This window comes from Monodelphis domestica, chromosome 7 (genome assembly GCF_027887165.1).
Source record: "Monodelphis domestica isolate mMonDom1 chromosome 7, mMonDom1.pri, whole genome shotgun sequence".
NCBI lineage: Eukaryota > Metazoa > Chordata > Mammalia > Didelphimorphia > Didelphidae > Monodelphis > Monodelphis domestica.
Genome location: NC_077233.1, coordinates 126,264,809 through 126,288,658, shown reverse-complemented (window position 1 = coordinate 126,288,658; position 23,850 = coordinate 126,264,809).

Sequence of the window (23,850 nt, the reverse complement as noted above, 5' to 3'; positions counted from 1 at the left end):
AGAGAAGAGAAGAGAAGAGAAGAGAAGAGAAGAGAAGAGAAGAGAAGAGATTAAATTCTTAAAGAAATAAGAAGTAGAAATTATCCAAAATACAATTATATCAAGCACCTACTATGTATAATGCACTGTGTTATGTGCCATAGGTACACAGGAAAAAAATGAAATACTTCTTATCCTCAGGAAGCATAATTACCTTTTGGAAGACACAACAAATACCCCTATAACTAAACTGAAATCTATACAAAGTAATTTCAAGAGGATGAGAACAACAACTAGGGCCAAGAAGAAAAGTCCACATAGAATGAGGAGTAACAAATCAATTTTAGAGAGAAGAGAAGGGAATACAGAGCCTATTTTGTGTGAGGCCCTGTTCTAAGCCTATACAATTATCTCATTTGCTATCACCACTAAAGGATATGTTAATAACCTACTTCTCTATGGCTCCACTCCACAAACTATTCCTGTTACTTCCCAAGACAGGTCAATAAACAGTTAAGAACTCCAGGCTTCACATTAATTGTTGGGAACACAAATACAAGCAAAGAGAAAGACTATCTGTCCTCCAAGGTGTTCACATTCTAATATAGATATAAAAGAAATGAAAAGCATCTAGTTTATCCCCATTGCAGGTGATGTTTGCTGATGGTTTTAGATTTATACTGTTTATTATTTTTAGGAAAGGACTTTCTATTCTTATACATTCTAGTGTTTTCAATAGGAATGAGTGTTGTATTTTGTCAAAGGCCTTTTCTGGGTCTATTGAGATAATCATGTGACTTTTGTTGGGTTGCTTGTTAATATGATAAATTATGTGAATGCTTTTCCTAATATTGAACCATCCTTGTATTCCTGGTATAAATCCCACCTAATCGTAATGAATAAGCCTCGTGATCACTTGCTGGAGTCTTTTTGCTAGTATTCTATTTAAGATTTTTGCATCTATGCTCATTAAGGAGATTGGTCTATAGTTTTCTTTTTTTTTGCTCTGCCTGGCTTTGGAATCAGTACCATAAAAGGAATTTGGTAGAACTCCTTCTTTGCTTATTCTGTCAAATAGTTTGTAAAATATTGGGATTAGTTGTTCTTTGAATGTTTGATAGAATTCACTTGTGAATCCATCAGACCCTGGGAATTTTTTCTTAGGGAGTTCTTTGATCACTTCTTCAATTTCTTTTTCTGATATGGGATTATTTAAGAATTCCATTTCTTCTTCTGTTAATCTAGACAATTTATATTTTTTAAAATATTCATCCATATCACCTAGATTGCCATATTTGTTGCCATATTATTGGGCAAATAGTTTTTAATGATTGCCTTAATTTCCTCTTCATTAGAGGTGTGACAAGGAAATCACTTTAAAAGACTGATATATATTAATTTAAGGTCACCAAGGAATTCAGCTATGTAATTCCTTAATGAAAACTCAAGTCAGCAGTCAACCTTTTATGGAGTTTAATTACAAACAGGAGGAAGAAAGGTATTAGAGAGAGAGAGAGAGAGAGAGAGAGAGAGAGAGAGAAGGGAATAGGGCTTAAATACCCCCCTCTGTGTAGGCTGGGCCAAAAGGCCCAAGCCCTTAGATAGCTGAGGCAAAGAAAAGAGACCAGTCCCTATCACTCACGTGACCAAAATGGAGAAACAGTCTCAGGGGCCTCCACCTCCAGCTTCCTTCAGAGCAAGATTCTCAGAGCACAACCTCCCAGAGCAAAACCTCTCCAACCAACAACCCTCAGTCCTCAGACCCCTCTATCTTTAAGGAAACCATACAAGTTCCCTCCCCTCAGTTCTCACATCTACCAATCACTGTCCATGTCTTCCCTGTGCCAATGGTGGCTCTAGCTTAACCCAGGACCGCCCAGAGGTCTGTGGCTTTGCACATGTCTGTTGAAGGTCATATTCTCAAATAATTAAATCTTGATCCTTTGCTGCAGCCCTTCCTAAATCCTGTTAGGACTGAGTGGGGTGGAGATTGGAAGTTCCAAGACCTGGTTCTGTCATTCCAAGTATCTCTATTGTATCAATTCTAAAATCAATCATGACTCAAAGAACTTCCTGTTCTATGCTTAAGCATAGGTCAAAGCCCTTTCCATTGTTCAGCAAAAGGTTTCTGTCCTAAAGTAATCTTAAGTAGGGAGGAGAAGGACCCTCCCATGCCAAAGGGGGGTTCACATTCCAATAGACTATCAGTAGGAAATTTTTCAAGTATGAAATTTCCCAATGGTGAAATTTCCAACATTTATAAGTCTAAGAAATTTTAAGGTTTACAGAGGTAATGTCTCCCTTTTCATCTATAATACTGTTAATTTGGTTTTCTTCTTTCATTTTTTTAGATTGACTAGTATTTTGTCTATTTTATTTGTTTTTTCAAAATACCAGCTTCTAGTCTTATTTATTAATTCAATTGTTCTTTCACTTTTGATTTTATTAATTTCACCCTTAATTTTTAGAATCTCTAATTTTTTTAAACAAATTTTTAATTTGTTCACTTTCAGGTTTTTTAATTTGCATGTACAATTAATTGGCCTCTGCCTTCCATAATTTGTTAATATATGAACTCAAGGATATAAATTTTCCCCTGAGTACTGCTTTGGCTGCATCCCATAGATTTTGAAAGGATGTTTCATCATTGTCATTTTCTTTAATGAAATTATTGTTTCTATGATTTGTTATTTAACCAATTTTGTACACTAATTTAATTTCCAATTAATTTTTTATTTGACTCATTTGTTTGCCATGTTTTTATGCCCTAGTACTTGGTCAATCTTTGTGAATGTACCATGTGCTGCTGAAAAGAAAGTGTATTCCTTTTTGTCCCTATTTATTTTTCTCCATATATCTATTAACTCTTAATTTTCCCAAGATTTCATTCACATCTCTTAGCTCTTTCTTATTTATTTTTTTATTTGATTTATCTAGATTTGAGAGTGGTAAGTTCAGGTTTCCCACTAATATAGTTTTACTATCTATTTCTTCCTTCAACTCCACTAGTTTCTCCTTTAGAAATTTGGATGCTATACCATTTGGTGCTCACATGTTGATTACTGATATTTCCCCATTGTCTATACTGCCTTTTATCAGGATGTAATTACCTTCCCTATCCCTATTAATCAGATCTATCTTTACTTTGGCTTTGTCAGATATCATGATAGCAACTCTTGCCTTCTTTCTCTCAGTTGAGGCCCAATAGATTTTGCTCCAACCTTTAATTTTAACCTTGTGAGTATCTCTTGTGTGTTTCTTGCAGACAACATATGGTAGGATTTTAGTTTCTAATTCACTCTGCTATTTGTTTTCATTTTATGGGTGAGTTCATCCCATTCACATTCAAAGTTAAGATTGTCACTTGTATATTCCCCAACATTTTTATATCTTCACATAGTTCTGTCCTTTCTTCCTTTGCTATATCCTTTTAAACCAGTGGTTTGCTTTTAATCAGTCCCTCTAATACCCACCCTTAATATGCTCCCCTTTCTGCCCCCTCCCTTTTTATTGTTCCCTTATTATTTTTTTAGGGTCCATTAAGTTCCCTCCCCCCTCTCTTTCCCTCCCTTTTTGTATTCCCCACCCCTTTTCTCCCCTCCTTAGTTTCTCATCTCACTTTCCCTGTAGGGTAAGATAGAATTCCATACCTCAATAAATCTAGATGTTCTTCCCTCTCAGAATTTATTTCACTGAGAGTAAGGTTTAAGTATGACCTTTTAGCACTCTCTTCTTCTCCTTCTTATAATAGTATTCTTCCCTTCCCCTTCCCATGTGCTTCTTTCTGTGCTATAGATTATCCTATTTATCTTATTCCTTCAAGTTTCTCTTGGAGCCATCTTCTATTTCCCCTCCTTTTCTTTTTTTGCATATCATCTTATACCACTTATTACCTCAATATCTACCAATGATTCTTCTAATTACTATAACAGTGAATATAATTTTTGAGAATTAAAAATAACATTTTCCATATATTAATATAAATAATTCGATCTTATTGAAACCCTTAAAGAAGAAAATTTAAATTAAAAAAAAAACATTTTTCCCTTTCTCCTCTCTTTTTTATTTACCTTTTCATGTTTCTCTTGATTTTTGTGTTTGGATATCAAACTTTCCACTTAGTTCTGGTCTTTTCTTTACAAATACTTGGAAATCTTATATTTTGTTGAATGCCCATACTTTCCCCTGGAAGTATATAGTCAGTTTGGATGGGTATGTGATCCTTGGTTGAAGACCCAATTCTCTTGCCTTTCTGAATATCATATTCCAAGTCTTGTGGTCCTTTAGTGTGGAAGTTACCAGATCTTGTGTAATCCTGATTGATGGTCCTTGATAATCTGAATTATCTCTTTTTTACTTCTTTTTTTTTTAAACCCTTACCTTCCGTCTTGGAGTCAATACTGTGTATTGGCTCCAAGGCAGAAGAGTGGTAAGGGCTAGGCAATGGGGGTCAAGTGACTTGCCCAGGGTCACACAGCTAGGAAGTGTCTGAGGCCAGATTTGAACCTAGGACCTCCTGTCTCTAGGACTGGCTCTCAATCCACTGAGCTACCCAGCTGCCCCCTATCTCTTTTTTACTTCTTATAAAATTTTCCCCTTAGCTATTTATCAACTTGGGAATGACTTGCATTCTTATACATTTGGCTTACTTCTTTATATATCTGAGAAATGAGACTTTATCAGAGACATTAGTTATGAAAAATTTTCCCAGTTTGTTGCTTCCCTTCTAATCTTGGTTACATTGGTTTTATTTGTACAAAACCTTTTTTATTTAATGTAGTCAAAATTATTCATTTTACATCTTGTAATGCTCTCTGTCATTTGATCATAAATTCTTCCCTTCTCCAAAGATCTGACAGGTAAGATGTATTTAGTTTGGTGTGAGATTCAGAACAACCAATCAGATTCTATATTCTATATTCCTCTAATTTACTTATTATATCACTATGTTTAAATCATATACCTATTTTGATCATATCTTGATATAGGGTGTGAGATATTGATCTATACCTAATTTTTGACATTGTTTTCCAATTTTCCCAGCAATTTTGTCAAATAGTGAGTTCTTATCCTGAAAGCTGGATCATTGGGTTTAATACTAGATTGCTATGATCATTTAACCCTAATATATTCCATTAATTCACCCTTATATTTTAGAACGAATTTTTGACACTTGGTTTTTTTTACATTTAAAATTCAGATTTTTTCCCCCTTCTTTTCCTCCCCACTCAGATGATGAATAATCTGAGATAGATTATACTCCTACTTTCATGTAATACATATTTCCATATTGCGCATGTCATGATAGAAGATACATATCACACATACATAGATATCTCATGAAGGAAATATAGTGGAAGATGGTTTGCTTTGATCCTTGGAGTTCCCCTCTCTAATCATAAAATGAAAAGATGCTGATTAATTACATCCACATATGGGACAATAAATGATTTTCATAATCTAGTTTCTCATGAATTAAATAACAAACAACAAAATAGAGGAGAATACATGTGATAGATAGCCCAAGATGAAGTCTACTCTTAAGACAGAATTGATTCCAACTCAATAGATAGATTCCAACAGTTCCTACTTTGGCTATGGATAGTATTTCTATCATAAGTCCTTTGTAGTTATCTTGAAGACTCATATAACACACTTTTAATTTTAATCTTCTTTATTAATATTTTCTCTATCACTTTCTTAAATCTAAGCAGCAAAAATAAAACAAAAATAAATAAGGTCTTGGTTAATAACATTTTATAGTTTCTCAGGTATAAATCTTGCACTGAAAAACATTCCTGACTATATTTGTCTTATCCAATAACCAATGTGTCAAGGAGACATTGGCCTCAAGGCTATCTAATCTCTCCCCTTCATTTACAAAAGAGTTGCAGCTAAATGAAAGAATGCCTCAATAGTTCTCTTTGAAAAAGCAAATAAAGGATGCATGGCTGCCTCATTAGCCTAAAGACAACAAGGTTCATTTCATCTAGCTCATGGAATTTCACCTTGTGACCTCAGGACAAATATGAGTAAAAACACCACCCTGAAATTGTAACATGTACCAAAATATATTAAGTTGAGAAATACTATGAAAAACTATGTAAGATCCTCTGAACCAAATAAAAAGATATATTTAAAAACAAGATGACTGAAACATAAACCACCTCCTCGGTATACAGATAAAACACTGTTAAGAGCATATAGACTATGTATGAAATGCATTCAGTTTGGTGAGATTCAGAACAACCAATCAGATTCTGTCTTAATAGTACAGACTCCATCTTGTACTGTCATATGTACTCTCTTCTACTTTGTTTATTTCATCCATGAGAAATTAGATTATCCAAATCATATATTATTCCATATGTATAGGTAGATATAGTTAATCAACATCTTTTCATTTTATCATTAGAAGGAGGACCCCCAAACTTACTCATCCCCCTCTCAATTGGACTGAAAGTTATTCTTCCTTCCCAATTTGGAAAGCCTCTAAACTTTCCTGAAATTAGCAATTAGATTACATAATTTTGAATTGTGAATTGTATACTGGTTGATTGTTTTTGCTATAATTAGCTAAACTTTTGAATATGTAAGGGGGAAAGTGGGGTTAATTTTTAAAGGGTTGGACTTGATTATTTAAGAGTTTGGTCACCAGAAATTTAATTAATTCCAAAGAGATTTTATTTACAATTTATCTACAAAATGTAGAAAGAGTGAAGCAAGAAATCAGAGAGAGGATAAGGTAAGATATGTAGCCTGAGCACTAAGTAATTTACTCTCGGCCCCTCCAGGCAGGGAGAATTAGTTTCAGCTGGCCTCAGCAAAGCCAGGACCCAGGAAGTCACTTTAGAAAATCCAGCAGTTTAGAGTCAGTCTTTCACTCAAGTGTCAGTCCAGTCAGCAGATTCTTCTTACCCTCTCCACCAACCTCAACTTGAAATCATGAAGAATAGAATTCGAGTAGAAGTGGAAGGCCAAGATGAACTCTGCCCCCAAACTCTGTATAGCATTCTCTCTTTTAAAAGCATTTTCTCTTGTGTCACTTCCCCTAATTCCACGTCTACCAATCACAGTTGACACTCTGCTCTAGGACTGCCTAGAAGGCAATTAGTCGATTCTGATTGATTACCCTCTATTACACACGTGGGTCACAGACCTCCCACTAAATGACTAAGTGGGATGTTTACACATTTGGTGATTGAATCTAACATAGGCAGATCTTCCCACTCAACTGTAAGTATTGTGTTTGCACTTTTTTTGTGATTGAATCTAAAAATAGGCAGGTTTCCATACTTAACTTTTAAGTAGGGTGTTTACACTTATAGGGATTTAAATCTAAAAATAGACATGAGTTGCAATTTAAATCTTCACAATCAGGGAAAAGCTAAGTACCTTCATTGTTACAATCAGGGGAGAGTTAAATTTAATCTTCACAAATATATTTGATTGGGGAGGGAATAATATTTTATTCTACTCTTTTTTGGGGGGTATTTGGACTAACTGGAGAGTCCATTAACCATCACTTTTTAACTGCCCAGCTAATATATCCCTTAAAGACAAATTATATCTCAGTTATTATTATTTTCCCTTTATAATATTGAGGAGGCAGGACCTTCTTTCAAGTAATGTTTAACAAGTGTAGATGAATAAACACATATTTTTAAATTTAATATGTATTATTAATACTTTCTCAAGTCTTCATAGTCAATAAAACAAGGCCTAAGGATTTCTGTGATATAAATACTCACACTGGAAATTTAATAATACTAATAACTTTACTCATTGAAAGCACATCCCTGGTCATGGGGAAAGAAGATGAAAAGTATGTGGAAAAATGCAGTTCAGTAAATGCTTATAACTCTGACCAGACCCCCTTTTATTTGTTACAGATGCTCCAATAAATCAGGCCTCTAAGGGAAGATACATTGAAAGGTAAGATAGATTGCTACATAGCAAATTCTCAAGAAAACACAATTTAAATCTACCAGGCAAATATACCAAATAACAGAGACCAAAGGATTTAGAAATATAAGCTCCAAGATTGTTTCTATTGTTTTTATTTTACATTGCTTCTGTCATGACACAACAACAACAACCAATAACAATAACAACAAAAATTATAGCAATAGCACCAACAATGATAATGGCAATAACAACCAAAATTATGAAAGGAAAATGAGACAGCAATTTTAATAATTATAACAACGATGACAAGGATAAAGACATGATAACAATAATAACAACCACAACAATGATAACAGCAAGAACAACAACAATCATCATTGTTATGATGATATATAATGATAATGACAATAATAACAATAACAACAATGTCAATGATAATAAAAATAACAAAAACATTTTGACTTATACAGAAATGTTTTGCACATTTGATTTTGCATGTATAATTGATATATTACTTGCTTTCTCAGTGGTTTGGAGAAGGGTGGGAAGAAAGGAGAGAATTTGGAACTTGAAATTTAAAAAGAAAAAATATTTAAAATTAACTTTTTTTATGGTGAGATTTTAGTTGGGATTAAAAAGAAGCCAATAAAGAGAAAAGGAAAAGAAGGGTTCTAGACATGGGATAAAACCAGAGAAAATGCCTTTAGCAAAAAGATGGAGTATCTTGTTCTTAGAATATCCAAGAGCCAGGGACTGTCTTACTTTTGAATTTTGCTGCTTAATAAGCACTTAATAAATACTTTTTCATTAAAAAATATGATTTAGGATTAAGAAATGTTAAAAGTTCTAAGGTTTGTGACTATACAGGAGACTAATAATGTTGAAAAGGAAGAAGAAGATGAGGATGATAATATAATTTACAAATATAAGTTCCTTAAACTCAGGAACTGTTCACCTTTCTTGTTGCATTCTCAGTACTTACTTTTTTTTTTCAATGCTAGATGGAACAATAGATGAGCTCTGGACCTTGAGTAAGGAAGACCTAAATTCAAATCTGGTCTCAGACACTTGCTTGCTGTGTGACCCTGGGCAAATTACTTGATCTTGTTTACCTCAGTTTCCTCATCTGTGAAGTACGCTGGAGAAGGAAATGACAAACTACTGTCTTTGCCAAGAAAACCTCAAATGTGTTTTTTTTTTCAAGAAGTCAGTTCTTTCTATAATTCCTTATCAGCCTTTCCTCTTGAACGCTCTCTTCTGCCTTAATTTCTATGACATCGCTCTTCCCTAGTATTCTTTTTTTTTAACCCTTATATCTTCTGTTTTATAATCCATACTAGCTATTGGTTCCAAGGCAGAAGAATACTAAGGGCTAGGCAATTGGACTTAAGTGACTTGCCTAGGGTAACACAGCTGGGACATGTCTGAGGCCAGATTTGAACCTAGGACTTTCAGGCTCCAGGTCTGGCTCTCTAACCACTGAGCCACATAGCTGCTCTTCTTCCCTAGTATTCCTTCTCACGTATGTTCTAAAAAATGCTTAGCAAAGAATCACCCATTTTCTCTATCACTTTCTTAAATCTAGACAACCCAGTGAAATTGAGCATTGGCTATGGGAGGGGTTTGGGAGGGGGGAAGAGAAAGAACATGAATCACACAACCATGGGGGAAAAATAAAATAAAATAAAAATCTTCATCTATGATAATAACAATAGTTTACATTTATATAGCACCTACTATGTACCAGGCACTGTGATAAATAGTTTACAGATATTATCCCAGTTGATTCCCCCCAACTCCAAAAGGTAAGAGCTAGTATTATCTCTATTTATAGTTGAGGAAGCTGAGGCAAACAGAGGGTAAGTGATGTGCCCAAGAGCACACAGTGAAGAAGTGTCCAAGGTCAGATGGGAACTCAGATCCTTCTGACTCTAGTCCCAGAACTCTGTCCACTATACCACCTACATGCCCTAATCATCTCAGTCAATAGTATTCCACAATGATTGTTGGGGGGGGCTTAAGGTAAATACCCCCCCCCCCGGGGTTCAGGAAGGGTACCTTTTGCAAGAATGAAAGACTCGAAACTTAGCTTAAAAATAAAAGAAAGATTTATTAGTTTAGAAGATAATGTTGAGTCTGGCCAAGAGGACAGCATAGGTAGAAGCCTACATCCTAGATGGAACAGCCTAGATGGAAAGCTGTTCCTTGGAGGGACAACATGGATGGAAAGCTGTCCCCCAGAGGACATCAGTTCTGGGGGTTTGATCCTCTATCCAACAGTGTAGGCATGACTCTAGAGTGGTGTACACTAGAGCAAGAGGTGGGGGGAGGTTTGCCTGAAGATATAGGGGTGACCCTCATAGTTTAGAGGATAGATGGACGTCTGAGTTACAACTTGATGATATTCAGGAGCTGGGTCTCTCTGTCCATCTCAAATCTAAAGAATGGTCCAGGGGGATAATCCTCTCAGGGTTTTATCAAAGTTCTCAGATGTTTGTGATTAGGAGTCACAAGGATAGAAGGGAGCAAAGGAATTTCCCTGCTTATAGTTTGCCTGAAACACTTCTATGGTTTTAGGGGTTCAATGCCCATGCCACTACTATATGTCAGTTCTCTAGTAACTAAAAACCATGGTGATTATCTGTCTCAGCATCCAAGCATGTTGCTCAAAACACTTCAAATCACATCAATACACAATACCCTTCAACACATTTGTTCTTCATTCCACCAAGATTGCTTCTGCACAGTACACAATGTCACTTCAATAATAAACAAAAAAGCTATTAAGACTCAATATACAATCATACTTGAATCAAACTGCCTGGACTGGGAAGAGAGTTGGTGCTGGGAGTTAAAAATTGCTGCCAATTTTTTTTTTTTCCAGTGTACTAAACTAGAATAGAGGCTACTGAAATAAACAAGTTACCCACTGCACAATGGTGAGACAAGCGAAACAAGCAAAATACACTCTGCAAAATAAATGTAGCCTAAGAGTCTCTCCCTCCACTGCAAACAAATAAACAAATCAAACTTAAATCACTAAAATCTCAGAATGGATAGTTTCAATTTAGTCCAATACTCTTAACACCCTTAATGAATCCATAAACATCCAGGATGGGCTTCCACAAATGTAACATTGAGCTGTTGAAAACTGAAGATTTTTCTGTCCTCACCACCAGCTCCAAAAGTCTTGTTTTTAATCCTCTCACCTTTCATCATACTCTATATAAATCAAATGCCAGTTCTAAACTATCTCCCAACCTGTCACCATACCCTAACTCCCTCCTTTTTTCTTCCTCTTCCTCTAAAAATTGTAATGAAATCAACACTAACACTGTTTCTGGAAAGGTCATATCAATTAACTCACCATCCCCAGGACTTCCCAGTTCAAAACATCCTTCCATAGCCATTATTCTTCTATATTAATTTTCTCCCTCTTTAGAATGCAAATTCCTTGAGAACAAGGACTGTTTGATTTTCTATTTGTATTCTCAGCACTTTGCACAGTGGCTGGCACATAGTAAGTACTTACAGATGCTTTTTCATTCATTTATTTGTTCATTAAATCACAGTCTGTACTCAATGACACTTCCAGTCTGTGGCCAGACATAAAGCTTTTGGGAAAATGTAGTTCAGAGAATTTCTCCCAATGAGTAATGATTTCTGGGACCCAAACATCATCAGAAATTAAATACTAGGAATGATTTGCCTTGACCATGCCCATTAAACATTTATCAAGTGGGGAATGGCTAAGCAAATTGTTATATATGATTGCAATGAAATATTATTATGCTAGTAAGAAATGATGAATAGGATCCTCTTTGAAAAGCCAGGAAAAACTTACAAATCTGATGCAAAATGAAATGAGTAGAACCAAGAAAACAGTGTACACAGTAACAACAATATTGTATGATGATCTAAGGGGAAAGACTTGTACAAAAATATTCAAAGCTGTGCTCTTTGTGGTGTCAAAAAATTAGAAAAGAGGGGATGCCCTACAATTGGGGAATGACTGAACAAATTGTGCTATCTGTTGGTGATGGAATACTATTGTGCTGAAAGGAACAACTAACTGGAGGAATTCCATGGGAAATGGAACAACCTCCAGGAATTGATGCAGAGCGAGAGGAGCAGAACGAGGAGAACATTGTACACAGAGACAGATACACTGTGGTACAATCAAATGTAATGGACTTCTCCATTAGTGGCAATGCAATGACCCTGAACAACTCAGAGGGATTTATGAGAAAGATGATATCTACATTCAAAGAAAAACTGTGGGAGTAGAAACACAGAAGAAAAACAACTGCTTGATCACATAATAAAATGGGGATGTGATTGGGGATATAGACTCTAAATGACCACCCTAATGCAAATATCAATAATATGGAAATAGGTCTTGATCAATGACACATGTCAAACCCAGGGGAATTGCATGTCAGCAATGGAAGGGGTTGGCGGGAGGGGAGGGAAAGAACTTGAATCTTGTTACCATGGAAAAATATTCTAAATTAATTAATTAAATAATATTTTCCAAATTAAAAAAATTGTATGATGAACAACTGTGAATTACTTGGGAGTTCTCAGCATTATAATAATCTAAGATAATTATGAAGGACTTGTGGTGAAAAATGCTATCTACCTCCAGAGAAAGAATCAATGAAGTATGAATGCAGATCAAGGTTTGCTTTTTTTTTTAACTTTATTTTTCTTGGGGGGGGGGGGTTGTTTGTGTTTTCTTTTACAATATTGGTATGGGCATTGAACCCTCAAAACTATAGAAGTGTTTTAGGCAAACTATAAGCAGGGAAATTCCTTTGCTCCCTCCCATCGTTGTGACTCCTAACCCCAAACATCTGAGAACTTTGATAAAACCCTGAGAGGATTATCCTCCTTGGATCATCCTTTAGATTAATTGACAGAGAGACACATCTGGATATCATCAAGTTGTAACTCAGACGTCCATCTGTCCTCTAAACTATGAGGGTTACCCCTATATCTTCAGGCAAACCTCCCCCCACCTCTTGCTCCACTCTAGAGTCATGCCTACACTGTTGAATAGAGGATCAAACCCCCAGAACTGATGTCCTCTGGGGGACAGCTTTCCATCTATGTTGTCCCTCCAAGGAACAGCTTTCCATCTAGGTTGTTCCATCTAGGATGCAGGCTTCTACCTATGCTGTCCTCCTGACCAGATTCAACATTATCTTCTAAACTAATAAATCTTTCTTTTATTTTTAAGCTAAGTTTCAAGTCTTTCATCCTTGCAAAAGGTACCCTTCCTGAACCCCGGGGGGAGGGGATTCACCTCAAGCCCCCCACAACAATATGACTAATGTGGAAATATGTTTTGCATGACTAAATATTGTCATGCTGATTATATATAATATATATATATATATTGTCAAATTGATTGCTTCTCAAGGATGGAGAAGGAAGAGAAAAATTTGAAGCTCAATTTTTTAAAAAAGAATGTTAAACATTGTTTATATATGTAATTGAGAAAATAAGATATTTTTAAAATTTTATTGAGGAATTGTGTTATTTTAACATGAGGATAAAAGATATTCTTTTGGAGATGAGTTTTTAAAGCTATGTATTTCCCCCTATCTAGTAAAAAGATTTGTTATCATCAACAAGCAATACACATAAAAGATTCTTGGATTATATACACTTTACAGCTAATTGTCATGTGATTTAGCAAATCTTGTGGGGGGGGTTATTTTGCTGTTCTTGTTTGCTTTTGTCTTTGTAGCTCTGACATTTAGCTCAAATGCCTGGGACATAGTAGATGCTTAATAAATGCTTGTTAGAGGCAGCTATGTAACTCAGTGGATTGAGAACTAGGCCTAGAAATGGGAGGTCTTAGGTTCAAATCTGTCCTCAGATACTTCCTAACTGTGTGACCTTGGGCAAGTCACTTAACCCCCACTGCCTAGCCCTAGCCCTTACTGGTCTTCTGTCTTGGAACCAAAACATGGTATTGATCCTAAAATAGAAGGTAAGGGTTTTAAAATAAATACATTTTTGTAAATGCTCAGTTAATGAAATTATTAAATTGCTGATCGGTTTCTCATTTTTTTCATCAAGGATATACTCAATATCTGTGTAGACAATTCTGATGAAGATATAATAAAGACAATATACCTATACATATAAATCAGTTGATATCATCTCAGTAGCTTTAGAAAAAAATTCCTTCTTTAATCTTTTCTATTTCTTTGGAATCTTTCATTATTTGAGATATCTGGAAAATTGTTCCCTGATCATCTCTAAAAGTTGTGTGACCTCCAACACAGATTTCCTGTTAAGTTTCTTCATCTTTTTGCTGATCTTTGTATCCCTGGTATTTAGCCAATATCTGGTATGTAATATGGGCATAAATCCTCTTGCCTTGCCTTGTCTTTGTCTTCTTCATTCTACTTCTTCACAAAGTGTATTGAGTATTGGAATGCTAGTGTGGTTGCACTCTAAACAATAATAATAGAGATGGATATGCTGGACAAATTTGTGCCTATCTCTCAAGAAAATCAAGCTCAAGAAGATCAGGCTCCATGCTAAATCTTCTGCAGGCTATTTCTTAATGACTTTTCCATTCTAAAAACAGAAACAAAAACCCAACACCTAAATCCCACCCCCAAAAGAATCCTGCCTTAAAAGAAAATGATTTTTGTTTCCAATGAATAATGTTTGGAAATGACCAAATAAAATAATGTTAAAAAAAAAAGAATCCTGCCTTTAATCTTACTTTCTCCTCCTCAGTGGCATTTGTGATAGTAAATCTGAAATATATGTGACTCAGGACCCAGGGAGCTGCCTCTAATAAGGGACTACTGCTCTAAATTCACAAACTATTTTCCTTCTGAAGTTGGGGGTGCGGTTTAGGGGGGGTGCCTAACCTCAGAGAAAGAAGTCGGGCTTTCTTGCTCCTGTGACTCTTACCTTACACTCTGGAATAACCCCAGGGAAATCTCTGAAACAAAGCTCAGATAGGACTCACTTATAGGTCTCCTCCTAGTAGCCTACTTTCAGGCAGAATAGATATTAGGTCAAGAATAGAAGCCATTTGTCCACCGTAGTATGAGGAATACTGTCTGATAAGTAGTGGCTTATAGAGGTTTAACAGGTATTAAAGGTATTAATATTCACATTTTACAGATGAGGAAACTGAGGCTCAGAGAGGTTAACTGGGGGAGCCCTTTGGAACCACAAGCCCTCAGATCACTTATTTGTAAAGTTCTTAATGCTTGATTTTCCAGGAATTCTTGAACAGGAACCTGGAGAAGAGTCCATGCCAGTACTCAAGGACAATGTGCATATGCCAAAGTTGTTAGTGCCACTGTCCAGGATTTCTTGGTCAAATAGAAGAATTGCCAAGGTAATCAACAATCTCTGCTTAGCCAGGGACTGTGGTTAACACAATGGCAGCAGGGGCATTGGTCTTCTGTCACTGCGAATGTGCTAATCTCCTCAAGCACAAATATTTAGAAAGATTGTCATCTTTATTTGCTTTTTCCCATAGTTTCAAAACTTTAAGTCAAGCAATATGATGCAATAGTCCCTGCACCTCTCTGGCTGTCTATTATGTGGAAATGTTGGCATGCAAGTCAAATACAGAGAGACATATTACATACTGAATAAAATGATATTCTGTCATTCAAACAAATGAGATGAGATTAGTAACTAAATGTAATACAAGGAAGGAAGAAATTGAGATAGTGTGTTGGAGGTGGGGAAGGAGAGGATTTGGAGTCAGATGACTTGGGTTCAAATCCCAACTCTCCTCCTTAGCTGTGGCAAATTACTCAGCTTGCACAAATCACTAACATTCTCTAAGCTGAGGTTTCCCAAATGTAAAATAAAAGGCTAGGAATGGATGATCTTCCTTGTCTCTTCCAGCTCTGATCCATATTATCCTGTGAACAACAGTAGAGTGCTGGGGTGCTTCAACTGGGGAATGGTAAACAAGTTACAGTTCTTGAGTATGATAGAACATTGTTTGTTGTACTTTAAGAAATAATGAAGGAGGTGGTTTCAGAGAGAACTGAAAAGATGTATAAACTGATACAAAGTGAAATGAGAAAAACCAGAAAGACAATTTATACAATGATGTGGTAAAGAAAGTATTAATTCTAATCAGTGACCAACCCCAATTCCACAGGATTCATTATGAAGCATGCTACCCATCTCATGATAGAGAAGCAATAAATACAGAATATAGGGGCAGATGGGTGGCTCAGTGGACTGAGAACCAGGTCTAGAGACAGGAGGTCCTAGGTTCAAATCTGGCCTCAGACATTGCCTAGCTGTGTGACCCTGGGCAAGTCACTTGACCCCCATTGCCTAGCCCTTACTTGCTTTTCTGCCTTAGAACAAATACAGAGTATTGATTCTAAGACGGAAGGTGAGGGTTTAAAAAAAAAATCCAGAACATAGATTAGTGAAACATAATGTTATTTTGGACTTGGCACAATAATTTGTTTTGCTTTCCTTTATATGTTTATAATGGAGTTTTGCTTTTCTTACTCTCTTAATTTTGAAGATGGGGAAGGTTAGATTTAATTTAATTTAATTAATTAAATAAATCTAATCTAATAATTAATAATTTGAATGATTAAATTAAAATTAATTAATTAATTTAATTAAACTAAATAGTGCCTTAAAATATCAAGGGATAATACAAAGGGGAGGGGAAATGTATAAGGTAGGGAAAATTTTAAAAAAATCTCATCAAAATATTGTTATGAAGATTAAAAGAGAGAACATAATATATGTTCTTTATTAGTTCTTCCTAAGTTATAAAGAATTAGCCCAATGTGAGTCCTAGTCCTGGCACTTAATTTATCTGGACCTCAGTTTCCTCATCTATAAAATAAAGGTGTTGGATTAAGTGATCTCTGAAATCCTTTCCAGCTCTATAATTTTAAGATTATATTCCTTCTGGCCCTGATTAGGGAACAGAGCAGCTGGGAACCTTCCATGGTACTATCTGAAGACACACAGATTGAAGTCATGCAGAATAAACTGATTTGTGGGGCAAGCATATGGCAGGGTAAGTTCCTGAGTTCAAAGTGCATGATAAAGAACCTGTGTACATGAGACAAAGACAAGGGGGTGAGATTTACCAATAGTGAGAGATGTCACTTTTCAGGTGAATGTATGAGGAGACTCCTTCCCTTCCTCATCCCCAAAAAGGGGAGATCAGAAGCAAAAGACATGTTGGAAGACTTGGGGCAAAAGAAACCCTTTGTCTTTTGTTTGTGATCCTTTGGGGGGGGGGGGACCTGGGAATAGGGGAGTGTCATTATTTATTCACCTGAAAACGAAAGGGAGAAATCAATAAAAGGCATGAAAAACACAACAGGGCAGCTAGGTGGCACAATGCATAGAGTGCCAGGCCTGCAGTCAGGAAGACATCTTCCTGAATTCAAATCTGTCCTCAAACACTAGCTCTGTGACCCTGGGAAAGTCATTTAACTCTGTCTGTCTCACTTCCTCACCTATAAAATGAGTTGGAGAAGAAAATGACAAACCATTCCAGCATCTTTGTCAATAAACCCCAAAAATGGGGTTATGCATAGTCAAACACAACTGAATTGATTGAACAACATCAGAAATATAACACAAGCATGACACTCAGAGGCATGATATAGTTATGGGGAATTTCAATGATCTATATATAAATTACATCATATATATACATATATATATTTCTCTCTCATTCATTCTCCCTCTGTCTTTCAAGCAAAGCAGCTAATAACTTCCTGAATTATCTTTGTAATCATTTAAATCATCTTTCAAAAAAGTGGAGAAAACAACAATGAAGATCCGATTCTCAATAACAGAGATGAAATGGTTTCTGAGATGAATATTCTAAAAACCCTGGGGAGAAATAACCATTTCCTCTGACATGTATACTACATTTGGGGAAAGGTAATATCAAGTTTATACCCCAAAGAGATAATACGGAAAAAGACTTGTACAAGAATATTCATAGCTGCGCTCTTTGTGGTGGCAAAAAATTGTAAAATGAGGGGATGCCCTTCAATTGGGGAATGGCTGAACAAATGGTGGTATATGTTGGTGATGGAATACTATTGTGCTAAAAGGAATAATAAAGTGGAGGAATTCCATGGAGCCTGGAACAACCTCCAGGAAGTGATGCAGAGTGAAAGGAGCAGAACCAGGAAAACATTGTACACAGAGACTGATACACTGTGGCACAATTGAATGTAATGGACTTCTCTACTAGCAGCAATGCAACGACCCAGGACAATTCTGAGGGACTTATGAGAAAGAACACTATCCATATTCAGAGGAAGAACTGTGGGAGTAGAAACACAGAAGAAAAACAACTGCTTAATCACATAGATTGATGGGGTGTAGGCCCTAAACAATCACTCTAGTCCAATTATTAATAATATGGAAACATTACTTGATCAATGATACATGTAAAATCCAGTGGAATTGTGTGTTGGCTACAGGGGGGATAAGGGGGAGGAGAGGGAAAGAACATGAATCATGTAACCATGGGAAAATATCCTAAATCAATTAATTAAATAAAATTTTTCAATTAAAAAAAAAGGTAATATCAAAGGGTTTAGAGGAAAAATAAATAGAATCACATGAAAAAGAATTCTCTAGGGAATTTAGTAGGAAAGAAAGAGATGATTAAGAATGAAATCCAGGAGGTGGCAAGGTGGTTAACTTTGAGAACCAGACCTAGAAAAGAGAGGTTCTGAGTTCAAATTTGAATTCAGACATTTCCTAGCTGTGTAACCCTGGGAAAGACACTTACACCCCATTGCCTAGCCCTTACTGCTCTTCCACCTTGGAACCAATACACAGTAATAATTCTAAGGGAACTGAGTTTATTGGAAAATGAGGAGGTGTTCATTGTTTGGGGAATGGCTGAATAAATTATGGTATATGATGGTGATGGAATATTATTGTGCTGAAAGTAATAATGAACTGGAGAAATTCCATGTGAACTGGAAAGTCCTCCAGGAATTGATGCAGAGTGAAAGAAGCAGAACCAGGAGAACATTGTACACAGAGACTGAAACATGGCCTAATCAAATGTAATAGACTTTTCTACTAGCAGCAATACAATGACCCATGACAATTCAGAGGGACTTATGAGAAAATACGCTATCCACATCCAGAGAAAGAACTGTGGGAGCAGAAACACAGAAGAAAAACATGATCAATCACATAGTTTGATAGGGATATTATTAGGGTTTTGATGTTAAAAGATCAATCTACTACAAATATGAATAACATGGAAATAGGTTTTGAAAATGGTACATGTATAACCCAGTGGAATTGCTTGTTAGCTTCAGGAGGAGGGAGGAAAGAGCAGGGAGTGGGGGAAATCATGAATCATGTAACCATGGAAAAATATTCTAAATTTGAAAAAAAAAACGTTTTTTAAAGAATGAAATCCAAAGGACATAAAAGAATATACTTCCAGTGAGGAGGGAAAGTGGAATTTGTTGGAAAAGAACAATGTCTCTTGGCATCAGAACAATGCTGACCAACTTAAATTTTAGAATAAATATAGAGTTACTGAAAGCAAGTCAAAGTTACAGAGGATGACTTTAAGAGCATGGCATCATCCTGGAAAAGAACATTAGAAATACTAAAAACTCAGAATGGAGTGAGAATGATAAGGAAAGTTAAGGACAACAAAAAGTTTTTTATGGTTGTTTTTTGCTTTGTTTTAAGCTATATTTGGAGGGGGGAAAGAAGGAAGAACAAATAAAGGATAGCATTCTTGTTTAGGGTGGATAAGACAATGATAAGTGACAATAGACAGAAGTACTATTCCTCAGTTCTGAGTTTGCCTCTATTTTCTCTGCCAAAGAGAATGATTTTTGCATTGGAATTGACTAATAAGGAGTGGATGGTAGAGCAAAAGAACACCTATCTGCATTTGACAAATTCAAATCACTTAGCCCAAATGAACTACTTCCTTGGATCCTAAAAGAACTGATAGATGTGACTGACACCATCAGAGATAATTGAATGATCATGAAAATTGGGGAAGTACTATAAGACTGGAGAAGAGCATGTGTCCTGGGAAGAGAGTATCTAAAGGATGGCAACCAGGATGTTAAATGGCCTTGATTCCATGTCATATGAAGAGCATTTGAAGAAACTGGACATATTTAGCCTGGAGAAGACTAGGGATAGCATGATGACTATAATCAAGTATTTAAAGAACTGGCATGGGAAAAGAGGTATCATATTTTCATGAAAGAATAAAAAAGATTTATTAATGGATGATAAACTTCTAAGTGATGAATGTACACTAGTTTGCAGATCACAGACATAAAAACTATTGACGGATCTATATGACAAGTCTTCTAAGCTTAATTAGAATTTCCAGTTTTCCATAGCCTCCAAAAATAAGGTCATATAACCCATCACTGGTGAGGCATTGGAAAGTAACCTTAATGGAGGATCAAATGATTACTGTAGAGAAAACTAAATTAAACAAGCATTTAATGAGTAGCTATTCTGTGAAAAGCAATATGTTTGGACTGAGAGAATAACAAAGATGACTTGAACATGGTAACTACTCTTGAGGAACTTACAGTCTAGAAGGTGGGAATAAAATGGGCACAGAGAAACCTGCAATCGTAAAGGGAATGTGACAGATCATGAGAAGTAATAACAAAGAGCTATGAGAGTTCATGGTAAGCTCAACATAATCAGAGAGTTACTCATCAGGTATGTTGATATCAGAAAGTAAATTCCAAAGGTCAGTGGATGATCAACTTGTGAAAAAATAAACAAAACCAAATTCTCAAGGAAAACAGTCTATTTGATAATAAGGACCCTCTACTACAAACTCAGAAAGAAATAATAGCAAAAGCCTCAACAGAAAATAGAGATGTAAACGCTGCCTCAAGCCAAGGGAAACATTTGCCTCTACAGGTATGTATGTCCTTCTGCTTGCACTTTGTCATACATAGGAAAAGATTGGATACTGATCAAATAATTCCTCAAATCTAGTGAGTATTTGAGATTTTTAAGCATAAAGCTTCTTGCTCCTCTCGCATACCTATATGAGGGCAGAACCATTGATGCCTGCCTAATAATTTGTAAATCAGCTTCAGTGGAGTCCACAGGTCCATAAGTTCATTCATCTGACTTCATACTATGTATATATTAAATAGCTCTTCCTTATATTTCCAAGGTATATTCATTGGCTCTAATATAAGATGCAGCTTATTATAGGAAAAGGACTGGTATAGTCATTGCCTGGAAAAGGGTAGCTCTCTGCTCAAAAGTTTTCATTTCTAACCCTACCCAAACACTTTCCCCAAAATGTATGTATATGCAACATCCCAGTCCAGGTACGTTCCTTAACCTGCACTTCTTCTTATAGATTTGCTCTAATACCTCAGAGGGTGGCTATCACCATTCTCAGGATTCTTTTGGGAGGAGATAAATGCTACCGTTGTAGTTCTTGAGCCCCAACTGGTATGATTCCATTAACAATCAGCCACTAGGCTTAATTTGCTTTTATAAAAGGCATTTCCCTGAGATGACATAATAAACAGTATGAAACATCCCCCTCAAAAGTTTGAGGCTCAAAAATATACACAGTATCCTTAGGAATAGTGAATATACACTTAAGAGTACAATCATGTGGTTAAGTCACACTAGTAGAATAAATATATAATACTGGTACCTCACATCTTGTGGTATTGGAAGTCCATAGCTGGCACTCCTCTCTCCTCTAAGGAATATTGCTGCTTTTCTCTTGGGTGACTATCTTTCCTTATCCATTTCTGTCCTTGATATTTATTATACACTGAATATGTGCCAGGGAGTATGCTAAGAACCAGAGATATGTATACAGAAAGTAAATCAATCTTTATTGACTAAGAGTTTAAATTCAAATTGAGAGACAAACAAGTACATATAATATATATGTAATATGCATAAAATTAATAAGTATAGATACTTAATAGCTAAAAAAAGTTAATTTGGGAGAGAGTACAGAAACATTGGGGGAGGGACAGACAACAGGAAAGGTTTCATACCGAAGATGATGCCTAGGCTGCATTGTAAAAGGAGAGAGGAATTCTATGAAGCAGAGATAAGAAGAGATTAAATTCCAAGAGTCAGAAACAATCAATAATAAGGGTATGGTTATAGAAGAAGGAATTCTGTGAATGAGAAACAGAGAAAAGTCCAGTATGGAAGAACTGTTTGGGAGAAGGAATAATGCACAGTGAGGCTGAAAAGATAGACTGGGGCCAGCTTGTGAAAGGCTTTGAAAGCTAAACAGAGAATTTGTGGTTGATATTAGAGGTGACAGAAAACCACTATAGTTGGTTTAATGGGACAATCACATGGTCAGATTTGTGTTTAAGGAAAATTATTTTGGCAGCAGTGTGTTGGATGGAATTTTTCAGCAGGAAGGCTAATTAGGAGGTTTTTGCAATAATGTAGGTGAGAGGTTATGAGAATCTGTACTAAGATGTGAGTGGAAAGAAAGGGTCATATTTTTTAAAAGTTGTGAAAGTAGAAATTACAAGGTTTGACAGCTGATTATAAATCCACGACACTGAAAGGACTTCAAGAGAAATATGACAGGAAGAAGGGAGGGTTTAGGGGGAAAGATAATAAATTTAGGTTTTTGTTTAAACCCTTATTTTCTGTCCTAGAATCGATACTAAGTATCAATTCTAAGGCAAAAGAGCCATAAGGGCTAGGCAATTAGAATTAAGTGACTTCCTCAAGGTCACACAGCTAGAAGTAAGTGTCTGAGACCAAATTTTAAATAAATTCATTTTAGACATATTGGATTTCAGATATCTTGAGATAGCCCATAGATATTTTTCCTCTTTAGAAGATCTTATTTGCCCAAATTTTGGCAGCTGAGGACAGTAAGGCAGACTAGGATGGAATGGATAGTTTATTTCCTTTCATATCATTTTAACCAATCTGATAGATATGAGACTGAATCTCAAAATTGTTTAATTTGCTTTTTTATTATTAGTGATTAGAGCATTTTTTCACATGTAAATTGATAACTTGGATTGTTCCTCTAAAATTTGTCTGCTCATATCCTCTTACCATTTATCAGCTGGGAGAATGATTTTATTCTGGTGGGAGGTTCTGCAGGTTCAAAACAGCTAAACTACCACCTCTCCTTCAGTCTGGGATATTGTACTCTGCTCCTGAAATCAGAGCCACAGAGCTATTTGCTCTATGGAACTTGTTCCTTGTTCAACCCACAGCTAGGACTAACTCAGAATTCTTTGCCTTAGATCTATGCCTGGAACTAGATAGTGAGTAACAGAACTGCCAGATGTCACCTGCTGCTGCTCCCAGTGCTTGATCAGGACTCCCCTGGGATCCCTTTCTGTTCTGTGTTACCCAAGTGCCCTGTCTTGGCCCTCTTACCACACACCAAGGTGACTCCTGGACACCTTCCATCCCCAGTGTCCATAGACATCTCTGTTTATCTCTCTAAGACACCCTCTCCTGAAAAATGACTCACTGTGACTTTTTTTTTCTTGGCTTTCCTGAAAAAATATTTCATAGGAGTACCTTTTTTAGACTTTTATTGACAAGTTATGGCTGGTGAACTTAAGTCCAATCCTTCCTCCCACTCTGCCATTTTGATTCTACCATAGATAGAACTTTTTTTTAATTTAAAAAAAAAGTTCAGGCTTAAAAATCTACTGAGCCCATAGATATTTTTCCTCTTTAGAAGATCTTATTTGTCTTAATGTTGGTAGCTGAGGACAGTGAACAACAGGTGCCTTAGGAAGTACAAAATCAATGCTTTTGGTCATGTGTTCCATTTTTAATTAAAATTTCTACTTTAGCCCAGAAGGATTTAACAAATACACTCCCTATAGAGATCTGTTAATTTAATATTTTATTGCCAATTATTCCCCACTCCTTAATGTAGACAGCCTTTGTTACTTTGTTTTT